Here is a 12,441-nt window from a genome sequence, read left to right on the forward strand (position 1 = left end):
TATTTGCATATGTTGTGGTCTATATTCTTCGAGTGATGAAGCATTTCCCTGACTTGTTGTTTGCCTTTTGTTAGTGACAAATAATGTACCTTTACAGTACCTTTTCATCCTGCCACTAGCCTGATCAGAGCCTTCTCCTCTTCGTCTCTTGCTATTAGGAATAGTTCCTGTATCTCACCACCTCATCAACTCCCCACCTTATTTCACATATTCGGTGAACACATCTCTCATGCTTCTTTTGTGATTCTTAATTTTTTCTCCCTCTGATGGACTGAACTGTTGAAGCAGCTTCAAATGATACATAATCATCTTGCTGGCTTACAGTCTTTACAGTTTAGAAGTGTGAACAACAAGGGTGATGTCGTGGTGGGAGTCTGCTATAGACCGCCAGACCAGGGGGATGAGGTGGGCGAGGCTTTCTTCCGGCAACTAGCAGAAGTTACTAGATCACAGGCCTTGGTTCTCATGGGAGACTTCAGTCACCCTGATACCTGCTGGGAGAGCAATACAGTGGTGCCCAGACAATCCAGGAAGTTTTGGAAAGTGTAGGGGACAATTTCCTGGTGCAAGTGCTGGAGGAATCAACTAGAGGCAGAGTTCTTTTTGACCTGCTGATCACAAACAGGGAAGAATTAGTAGGTGAAGCAAAAGTGGATGGGAACCTGGGAGGCAGTGACCATGAGATGGTCGAGTTAAGGATCCTGACACAAGGAAGAAAGGAGAGCAGCAGAATACGGACCCTGGACTTCAGAAAAGTAGATTTTGGCTCCCTCAGGGAACTTATGGGCAGGATCTCCTGGGAGAATAACATGAGGGTGAAAGGAGTCCAGGAGAGCTGGCTGTATTTTAAAGAATCCTTATTGAGGTTGCAGGAACAAACCATCCCGATGTGTAGAAAGAATAGTAAATATGGCAGGCGACCAGCTTGGCTTAACGATGAAATCCTTGCTGATCTTAAACACAAAAAAGAGGCTTACAAGAAGTGGAAGCTTGGACAAATGACCAGGGAGGAGTATAAAAATATTGCTCAGGCATGCAGGAGTGAAATCAGGAAGGCCAAATAACACTTGGAGTTGCAGCTAGCAAGAGATGTTGAGTAACAAGAAGAGTTTCTTCAGGTATGTTAGCAACAAGAAGAAAGTCAAGTGTGGGCCCCTTGCTGAATGAGGGAGGCAACCTAGTGACAGAGGATGTAGAAAAAGCTAATGTACTCAATGCTTTTTTTTGCCTCTATCTTCACGAACAAGGTCCGCTCCCAGACTGCTGCACTGGGCTGCACTGCATGGGGAGGAGGTGACCAGCCCTCTGTGGAGAAAGAAGTAGTTCGGGACTATTTAGAAAAGCTGGACGAGAACAAGTCCATGGGGCCGGATGCGCTGCATCTGAGGGTGCTAAAGGAGTTGGCGGATGTGATTGTGGAGCCATTGGCCATTATCTTTGAAAACTCATGGCGATTGGGGGAGGTCCGGATGACTGGAAAAAGGCTAATGTAGTGCCCATCTTTTAAAAAAGGAAAGGAGGAGGATCCGGGGAGCTACAGGCCAGTCAGCCTCACCTCAGTCCCTGGAAAAATCGTGGAGCAGGTCCTCAAGGAATCAATTCTGAAGCACTTAGAGGAGAGGAAAATGATCAGGAACAGTCAGCATAGATTCACAGAGGGCAAGTCATGCCTGACTAACTAATTGCCTTCTATGATGAGATAACTGACTCTGTGGATGAGGGGAAAGCAGTGGACATGTTAATCCTTGACTTTAGCAAAGCTTTTGATATGGTCTCCCACAGTATTCTTGCTGGCAAGTTAAAGTATGGCCTGGATGAATGAACTATAAGGTGGATAGAAAGCTGGCTAGATCGTCAGGCTAAACAGGTAGTGATCAATGGCTCCATGCCTAGTTGGCAGCCGGTATCAAGCGGAGTGCCCCAAGGGTTGATCCTGGGGCCGGTTTTGTTCAATATCTTCATTAATGATCTAGAGGATGGTGTGGGATTGCACCCTCAGCAAGTTTGCAGAAGACACTAAACTGAGAGGAGTGGTAGATACGCTGGAGGGTAGGGATAGGATACAGAGGGACTTAGACAAATTAGAGGATTGGGCCAAAAGAAATCTGAGGTTCAATAAGGAGAAGTGCAGAGCCCTGCACTTAGGATGGAAGAATCCCATGCACTGCTACAGACTAGGGACCGAATGGCTAGGCAGCAGTTCTGCAGAAAAGGTTCTAGGGGTTACAGTGGACGAGAAGCTGTATGAGTCCACAGTGTGCCCTTGTTGCCAAGAATGCTAACTGCATATTTGGCTGCGTTAGTAGGAGCATTGCCAGCAGATCGAGGGAAGTGTTTATTCCCCTCTATTTGGCACTGGTGAGGCCACATCAGGAGTATTGCGTCCAGATTTGGGCCCCCCACTACAGAAAGGATGTGGATAAATTGGTGAGAGTCCAGCGGAGGGCAGCGAAAATGATTAGGGGGTTGGAGCACATGACTTATGAGGAGAAGCTAAGGGAACTGGGCTTATTTAATCTGCAGAAGAGTGAGGGGGGATTGGATAGCTGCTTTCAGCTACCTGAAAGGGGGTTCTAAAGAGGATGGATCTAGACTGTTCTCAGTGGTACCAGATGACCGAACAAGGAGTAATGGTCTCAAGTTGCAGTGGGGGAGGTTTAGGTTGGATATTAGGAAAAACTTTTTCACTAGGAGGGTAGTGAAGTACTGGAATGGGTTACCTAGGGAGGTGGTGGAATCTCCTTCCTTAGAAGTTTTTAAGGTCCGGCTTGACAAAGCCCTGGCTGGGATGATTTAGTTGGGGATTGGCCCTGCTTTGGGCAGGGGGTTGGACTAGATGACCTCCTGAGGTCCCTTCCAACCCATTTATTCTATGATTCTAAAACATCAGACCTGAATTGCAGCATCTGTCTACCTAAGCACGTTTTGTGGTTCAGGTGCAGGACTGGGCCTCAGTTCCTCATCCTGTAAAATGAGGATAATACTTTCTCTTGGCAATTTAGGTGTTAAGCTCTTAGGGCTGGTCTACACTCGGGGCGGCAGGGGATTGATCTAGGATACGCAATTTCAACTACGCTATTTGCGTAGCTGAAGTTGAAGTATTTTAGTTTGACTTATCTGGCCGTCCTCACGGCGGCAAGTCGACCGCCGTGGCTCCCCCGTCGACTCCGCTTACTCCTCTTGCTGAGGTGGAGTACGGGCGTCGATTCGGGGATCGATTTATCGCGTCTAGATGAGACGCGATAAATTGATCCCTGATAGATGGATTACTACCCGCCGATCCAGCGGGTAGTGTAGACGTGGCCTTAGTAAGATGATTCCTACCCCACATGACTCTCCAACACCTAGCACAATGGGGCCCTGATTTCAGTTGGAGCCTCTGGGCTCTACTGTAGGACCAGAGTGGCTTGGATTTCCTTCTGAGTTTAGCATGCTCATTAATTAGCAATGCAGGAGTTGTCACTAGGGGGACATGACACTCCCTGTTACACCAACCTTCCAAGTGCTAAATGTGCTCCCAGCCCACAGGTTGCCAGACCAAAATTGGCATCTTAAAGCTGGTTGAAAGAAGGCATTTTTAAAACCTAAGTATTTATAGGACGCGGTCTAGGAGGTTTTGCTATCTATTGCCTGAAAACTGTCATTTCCCCCCAGATGCAAATATAGAGACTTCTAATGAAAGAGCGCAGGGCTGGAGTTAGCATTCATTTGTTCATGAATTGGTAATAGCCAAATGTGCCTTGTCCCACCTCCATTCAAATGCTCTCTTATTATGAAGAATTGGCTGGATCCAGTGTGAGGCAGATGATGATGAACACCGTAACAGACAATAAAATTTAAATAGCCTCAAAACCAAAGTTCATAAAATCATTTTTTCCAGACTGATTAGAATGAGACACACTGATCTAAGTTATGCTGCCACTATGCATTTGGTTGTCAGCAGAATTGTCCTTCTTTGGATCTTTTTTCATTTAAATAAGGTCATCCAGTTTGATAGGATTAGCCAGTATTTTTGGCTGTGTCCCTTTAACCCGGCCCAAACAAAGAGGTAATTAGGCCATTCTTCCCTCTTCCCACACCTTTATCTTCCACCTGATCTATTGCATAAGTGTAACATTAGCATGAAGACAAGAGACTGGGAGAGCAAGTGATTCATATGCTGCCCTGGCCTGCTGTTGACAGGTCACATAAGCCAAAGGGGAAGGGAGACACTCATAGGTTTAGGGATTCAGATAAATAGATCTTCACACAAACAATCAGGTAATATATCCAAAGAGCTTTAAGGAACCAGGGTTTTCCCTTATCCTAGGGCATGGCTACACTTGCAGATGTAGAACGCTAGGAGTTAAACCAGCCTTTGGAGACTGCAGCAGGGAAAACGCTCCCATGTATTTACGCTGTTAGCTGCAAGCGCAGTGTCATGGCCACATTAGCAGCTCTTGCAACACCACAAAGAGCAGTGCATTGTGGTAGCTATCCCAGTCTGCAAGTGGCTGCAGCATGCTTTTCAAATGGGGCGAGGGTTGGAGTGTCAGGGAGTGTGTTGTGTGTATGTGGGGGGAGAGACAGTATGTTTGGGGGGCAGAGAGTGTGTCAGCATGCTGTCTTGTAAGTTCAGACAGCAGCAGACCCCTCTTCCCCCACCTTTCTCTCTCTCTCACGCTCACAACAGCAGCATTCCACACTAATGGTTTCTTTTGTCCCAGAGCAGATAAGCATGCTGGATGTCAGAAATGGAGCTTTGAAAGGGGATATCTGCATGCCTGCAGCCGATTTCAAAACAATGAGAAAAGTGGCCACTTGACTTCAGGGGATTATGGGATGTTTCCTGAGGCCAGTCACAGCGCACTAATGCAACACCTTGTCCACAGTGATGCTCAGGCATTTCAGCTGGGGCACAGTAAGCTTTATTCTTCTCGTGGAAGTGGATTACCAGGAGCGCTCCAGCTGCAGAGTTCCAGCGCTCTATGTGCCTTGTCAGTATGGACACCTCAGGAGTTAGGGCGCCCGGGACTGCTTTAATGTGCTCTAACTTGAAAGTGTAGCCAAGCCCTTAGTCTGGTGGCTCCTAGTGCAGTGCAAACTGCAGAGGTTCTTGCTAAGGAACTTGCATAGTGTCAAGTATCAGGAGGTAGCTGTATTAGTGCATCTGAAGAAGTGAGGTTTTTTACCCACGAAAGCTTATGCCCAAATAAGTCTGTTGGTCTTTAAGGTGCCACCGGACTCCTTGTTGTTTTTGCAAAGGAACTCACTCCATCATTTACTCTCAAGACACGTCATTTACCTCAGCCCAGCCACAATCCCCTCCTGTTTCCATGGCTGTCCCTGCAATGAGGGCAGACATCTGACATCACTTCTGTTGGGGTAGAGGCATCACACCTTTTCACATCTGACAAAGACAGGGAGGTACCCCCTCCGCCCCCCAAGGGCAGGCGGTACATCATCTGTTGCTTGGAGTTGATTAAGAAATGCCTTTGATCGGTTGTGCATGATTATCAGCCAGTACTGATATGGGACCCTAAAAGGGTTGTATGAAAGGAGGAGGGTGGGGAGATGGTGAGCATAGCCTGTGATCAGTGGCAGACTGATGGGAGTTCTTTGGGGTCCTCCATGATCCTGTCAAAAAGTGTGTGAGAATTCATAAGATGATGAATTTTCAAGTATAAAAATGACTATCAGAACAGTTCCATCATGTAAATTATTCTATCTCCAGCAATGGCCAATACCAGATGCTTCAAAGAAAGGTGCAAAAACCCCCAGAGAGGACAATTACGGAATAACTGGCCATAGGGGAAGTTTCTTCCCAACTTCTGTTGGTTAGTGGCTCATTCTCTGGAGCATGAGGGTTTCTTCCCTTTTTTATCCTATCTTAATACAACTGTAGATGGTCCTTGTTATCCAAAAAAACATGTATTCCTGGTCTGATCCTGTTGAGTTCCTGGCCTTAATGATGTGTGGCAGAAAATTCCACAGGATAATTGGTGTGGGTGTCATATTTTCAAAATATTTCAGTAGGTTGGAAGAAAGGCCAGTTCCCAGGGGATATCAACATATTTGTCACTGATTTGGTCCCTTTTCTTGACAGAGAGGATTAGAATTGAATGGGCTTGGGAGCCTCAATTATCTTCGTGCCTCTAGAGATGGTGACAGTCCCTCCGGGTCAGAGTTGAAACCTCTTAAGAGCCAGCCTTAGCATTTTGGGGTGGGCCTGAAAATACACTTATTTTGGTTGGGGAAGGGCATAAAAACGTAACTGACTCCTGTCTGCTGTGGTCAGATCTACCGTAAGGATTTTGGGGCAGAGGGTCAGCAAGATAACTTTGGCATCGTTCCCCAAAGAAAAATGCATGTGATATGAGGAAAATGTTTTTGGGGCATTACCAGTCTCCTCTGTTGCTGGAGAAGCAGAGCCCAGCTGCTTGTGCTGAGGTTCAAGAACAGTCACCAACATTAAATGTATATACTCATGCTGTCAGGCAGGGGAGCTGGAACAATTTTTATAGTGGGGGTGCTGAGAGCCATTGAACCAAACTGTAAACCCTGTATATAATGGAAACCACTTCAAGCCAGGGGGTGCAGCAGCACCCTCAGGACCCCTACTTCCAGCACCTATGCTCTCAGGGCTTGAATTAATGCCTTCTTAAAGCTAATGTAGCTTCAAGGAGAGTGGTCACACTGGAGAACAACACTAGCAGCATTAAATAGATGGACCAGCTAGCTCAAGCTTAAATCATGCTTAACGCGGGCTAGAGAAGTTGGGAGTTGGTTGGGGCAATACTTGTTCTCTGAGCTTAACTCTCCAGTGAAGACAAGTTCATCAAGGCAAGTAAGTCAGAGTTCTGGAGGCCACTAGGCTCTGGTCACCAAATGGTTTTGGTTACATGCTGGTAAATGCCAGGGTCTCTTCATTCTTTTTCTTTGACTAGTTAACTGTAGAATCCAGAGTAACCAACAACTTTATAATAATGCAGTTGCTCAGAATATTCCACCCCATCCATGTTCCCATTAATGTACTGAATGATTAGCCATCTGCCAGAGAAGTAAAAATTAAAAGGGAAAAAAAGCTGAATTAAATCAGCCAGCTAAAATTTACATGTCTTGCTCCCTCCTTCCATTTCTTTAGTCCCTTTTCTCTCTCCTGCCATGTGTTACCTACTCGGTTAATCAGATCACTTTCCACATTTCTGCCTGAGGTTCCTTTTTTGTTCCCTCACCTCTAAAAACCAGCATCTTTCTTTTCATTCTTTCTACTTCAACCCATCCTGTGCAGACCACCCCTTTGCCATGTCTAATTGTTTCTTGCTCTCTTCCTTCAGTCCTCACTGGCTTCAGCTGTGATCATTCTATGGTCCTCTCTGTTATGTTGGGAATTATATTTAGCACATATGTAGTAAGCAGTTGTCACAGCACTTCTATGAGGGAGGAGGGTATTATCCCATTTATCAGGTGAATAAACTGAGGTGGAGACAGAAATATGAAGCAGTTCACCTATAGGGGGAGACTTTGTCAGAACTTGGGTCTCCTACTTAGTTCACTAGATTTGTGTTTCTCAACCTTTTTGATACAAGAGACCAGCTTTGCTGCCTTCCTAAACTATGTCAGGTAGGTCTCAGGGACCGGTGCCGGAGCCAACGGAGACAATAAGAGACAACACTGCGCTAGATCATGTTGTCTCTTATTGCTAAGCTGCTGCTCCTTGTGACCAGACATCTCACTAGCTTTTCATTAGTCATTGGCTGAGCTGCAGGCTGTTAGCCAGCAAAGGGGTTTGCAATGGCACGTAGGATCCGTGGCTGCTGCAGGAAGATAGTGATTTCAAAGGGAAATAGCCATAACAAACATGTAAAACCAATAACTAGGGTAGCATCCTCCAGGTTGTTTTCAGACCCACATACTCTTCATAATGGTTAGCTGAGATTACTTCTGTTAAGTACAGAATCTCAAAACCTAGGATGAGCTGGGGGAGTTTGGGGCTGTTACCTCTGTGGCTCCCAAAGTCCTCTCGGGCCACGTTAGCAGAGTGCGTTGCTTGTGCGCTCCCTGCACATGTTCTGATTATAAACAGAGGGACACTGTCTCAGGGACACTGTTCACCTCACGCACAAATAAGATCCATAAGTGTATATGGGAGGGCTTGGGAGTGTGGAAAAGCTGGGGAGTTGCAGGAAAACAAATGGAACCTAAGAAGGAAAAAAAACAGGTTAGAAAGATGTTCATTTATTCTAGACTGTTTTGAGATGGATACAATAGAAACCTCTAATGTTGATGCTATTTCAATTGAGATTATTATTTTAGGGCCAAATCCATGTCCCGCTGATGTCAGTGGGAGCCTTGCAGTTAACTTCCGTGGAACCATGGTACAGTCCTTCAAGTGGCTGCACACACACACACACATTGCCCACAAGCCTGCATGTGCCCTGCACTCCGGAGCCAGAATTATCAGTAGCAGTGCCATTTTCCCCAAGACCATAATTTCTTCTGGAATCTGTATTTCCTGTCCATTTTTCCCTTTGTTCTTTTTGTTTAAGATTTTGTTCTTTCTAAAATCTAATAAAATGTGAACATTGAAAATGGCTTTTGTCAGCTAATGAGCAACAGCTACTAGAGGGATGGCATGTTGCTGCCTTTCTGTCAGCTAACGAGCAGCAGATGGTATAGATTTGGAGCATGGCACATCATCTGAGTTAACAGCCTGACATGACAGGAGCCAAAATCAGGGATGTACCAAATACACAAATTGCAGCTTCTCCTTCATTCCTCTTACAAAAGAGCCATTTCTTTTCTGCCAGGTCTGTGTATGGAGCTCTTTTTCTGTGAACCAACAGTGACACCCAGTGACAAGTCACTCTAATCCAAGTGGTGTGTGAGGGGTAGAAGGACTTAGAGGTTTTAGTCAGGAAAAGTGACTGTGCAAAAATGTCCTTGGGTTCTGTGTGTGTGTGTGTTAGTGGTTTCAGGTTACACATGATTCTGTTTGCAAGTAAAAAATGTTTGTTTAATTACCACCACTGCAAATTCAACCTGGGATCTTAAAGTCAAGTTGGTTTATGCATTACCAGTAATAAAGATTCTGCAGCTGGAACTTAGTTAACCAAGTTAGATGCATGGCCGTCCTTAGGATTTATGGGGCCCTATGCAGTATTATTAAACTGGTGCCCCTATGCCCGACTTGAGGCACAGCCACCACTCCTTCCCACGGACCCCCAGAAGAAACCCGCCCCCCCCCCTTTGCTGACACACACAGAGCTTTGTACGCAGCAGCTGCTGCAGCAGCCCGGGGGTGGGGGAGGGAGGAGGCAACAAAGGATACTGAGCCGCCCGACCCACCTCACGGGGTGCAGAGCCACAGTTCCCCGCAGAGACCCCCGTATCTCCTCCCTCACGCAGAATGCGCAGCGCCAGCGCATTCGGCTGTGTGAGTATGGCCCCTTCCTAAGGAGACTGCAGGGGGTGCTGGATATGTGGGAGTTGACCTGCTCTTACCTACTATCCTGGTGGTGCCCCAAATTTTTGGGTGCCGTATGCAGCTGCGTATGCCTAAGGACGGCCCTGGTTAGATGGATGATAGATGGTGCAGAATAGAGCCCAGACAGCACATGTTTAGCTAAGTGGGCCTCTGCTAGTAAAAAATGTTGTCATAAACACACTCAGGAAACGGAGTAAGAGGTGAGTATGAAGATGCCTTTTGAGAGTCACTTTTCTTATCATTAGCACACTTTACAAGTATGAACTAAATTAAACTGATGTGGGGAATAAAGCACCCTGGTTTTCACATTCCATGTTAGTTTTATACATTTTTCTATAATTTCTCTATAGGTTAATTCAGTAATTCCATATAATCTGTATACACACACTGAGCATTTATATAATACTTTGGTCTCATTTGCGAAGAGAAAAGCAGCTGCACAGGCCCCTGGAGAATACTCTATTGGAGAAGGCCCCCTAGGAAGTGCAGATTCCCCCTGCAAAAAGCCCCCCATAGGTGAGAAGAAGAGTTGGCTGGGGCCCTGGGAATTTCCTTGCTTTCCTAACCACACCAGGCGTAAAGCGGTCCCCAACAGCACCAGGGATGCTGCAAGCTGCCCTCACCTCTATCTCTGCACTGATACCTGGATGGATCGGGGGGGCCTCGGGCATGGGTTTGATCCTTCCCTATGCAGGTGTAAATCTGGAGTTTCTGCGCTGAAGTAGGTGGACTTCTGTGAGATGAGAACCAAGCCACAAGTCCGCTATGCTGTAGGACTGCAAGCTGGAGTCATAGCCAGAGTTGAATGCTGTCTGTTTTCTGCACTCTCCATTACATGAATCACGGAATAAAATTATGCCAAAGCAAGAATCTGACTAAACAGCTACTCTCACCCTCTCTACACAATCTTTTCTTCCTTTTTCCACCTGTGCCAGAGACAGTTTGGGGTTCTTTAGAGGTCGTACGAGCCTTTGTCCTTTCCTTCCTCTAGACTGGTTGTAAGAGCAGTCAGACCCACGACTTTCTTGTCTGCGGAGGATAAATATCCAGTTTGTCAACTGGCCATGTCAATAATAAAAATAAAATGGGCCTTGTAGAGAAAGCAAATACTGGAATCTCTCTAAGCTGTTTAATGACTGCGTGTTACCACGATACAATTATTATGACTGAAGTTCTTTTGCTTGGATTTAGCCACTTTGCAGAGTCAGAGGCTAATGAATGGCTTTCATGTACAGGAACAAAGGGCACAGAATAGCTCAGGCTGCTATCTTTTAAATACTAGGCTTTAGGATAGACATGCAGAGCTCAGTGGACTGGAAGAATGAGATGCAGCATTTCAGTAATAAGAAATGTCTGCCCAATTCAGTGGTAACATCAGTAAGCCCCAAGGATTGTCTAAACCAGCTGAGATCTTCCTAAAATACAGCAGCAGTCCAAGAACTCCAATCAGACTAATCCGACCCATCTGTAAAGATTACTGACTCCGCACTGTTTAATATATCGATGGCAAAAATTATGCTTCTTGGAACATCAGTTAGCTTTTGCTACTTAATATCAGTCTCTTCTTTATGTGTAATGTACATATGTACGTTATTATGTACTTACAGGCTGCTGTGATTAAGATGGAGCCTTGCTTACATGGAACCATTCTCTGGGCTGCACTGCCTTCTTTAAAGATGAGGGCATCTACAGCCTGCTCCGTTGTGCTGCAAACTAGCTGCAGCCCTGGCACTCTTGGCAGGTTGCCAGTGCAGCTTTTGCTTAGGTTAGATTTGGACTCTCACTTTCTAGTTGTTAAACTAGTGCAATCTAACTCTATAGCTATACCTAGATTTCCCTCTGGGTACCAGCACTTGGGAATCCTACTTCCAAATGCATATGGTGATCTGATTCACTTCAGCCCACTTGGTGCAAGGAATGTACTGACTGGAGCTGCCCTCCTGTGGATGTTGTATAAACATTAATCTCAGGAACAGACGTGTATTTTTCCTTCACAGCGCGTCATAGAACTGTTTGGTGGTTGTCATGAATTGAGTAGTGTGTCTGATTACCCTCCACTGGGTGGAATCAGCACTGCTCACCCGTTATAAACATACAGGTGAAAGAGTGCCAAAGTGACTTGGCCTAAATCACTTTTAAAAATGAGGCTTAAGCTTCTAAACTATTTAGACATGTTTGAAAATTTCACCTTATACTGCTAACAGCTTAAGAAAATTCTCTCTTAACTCAAAAGTAATAGGGCCTTTGCTTTTGGGAAAGGAGGAGGCAGCTTTCTGGTCTATCCCCACTATCACAGAAGTTCTGGGGGGTCATTGCATGCAGCATAACAACAACAGTGGAGTCTTAGGTGGCTGTGAACTTGTTTCATTGCTGAGTGCTGACACTGAAGAGCACATATCCACTGCCCCAAGGAGCTTACAGTCTGAAAAGACAAGACAGCAGCTTAGCTACACATTTCTGAATAACCTAGAAATGAAATCTTAACAGACTGCAGGATTTAAACCAAGTGCATTCCTACTACTACAGATAAATGCTGACAGTTACTTGGAATAGATATGATCTGAGTGGTGGGAGAACACTAGATGTACTGAGGGAGGGTGTGGCAGGTACAAAGGACAAGGGTACAAGGCATGCAGATGAACACAGAAGAAGGGTATCATGGACTAGGCACGAGTATAGATGGATTGAAAGGAGGAGGAGATGACTAGCTTTTAGTGTATGGAACATACCAATCCCACTGAAACTAGTGTTTCCTGATTTGGGAATGAATTTATTTTAGAAAACAGAACTGCAGTTTAACATAGTTTCCACCCCAAACTACAACCCACCCTGGGTCTTTCCTAAGATCTGCAGATCTGGCACAAGTTTCTAATAAAACCTGTAACTAGGTGAACTTTTCTTGTTTTTTTTTTTTTTTTTTAAATTTTAATTATTATTTTTTGCACATGAATGTAGAAGGAGACAGTCAAGCAGTG

At 45.4% G+C, this 12,441-nt stretch overlaps 1 protein-coding gene across 3 annotated transcripts in view; it reads left to right on the top strand.

Moving 5' to 3' along the window:
- LDLRAD3 (low density lipoprotein receptor class A domain containing 3) overlaps nt 1-12,441 on the top strand; it is a 172,537-nt gene that overhangs the window by 60,124 nt on the left and 99,972 nt on the right. The window lies entirely within an intron of this gene.

Source organism: Malaclemys terrapin, chromosome 4, assembly GCF_027887155.1.
Source record: "Malaclemys terrapin pileata isolate rMalTer1 chromosome 4, rMalTer1.hap1, whole genome shotgun sequence".
Taxonomy (NCBI): Eukaryota; Metazoa; Chordata; order Testudines; family Emydidae; genus Malaclemys; species Malaclemys terrapin.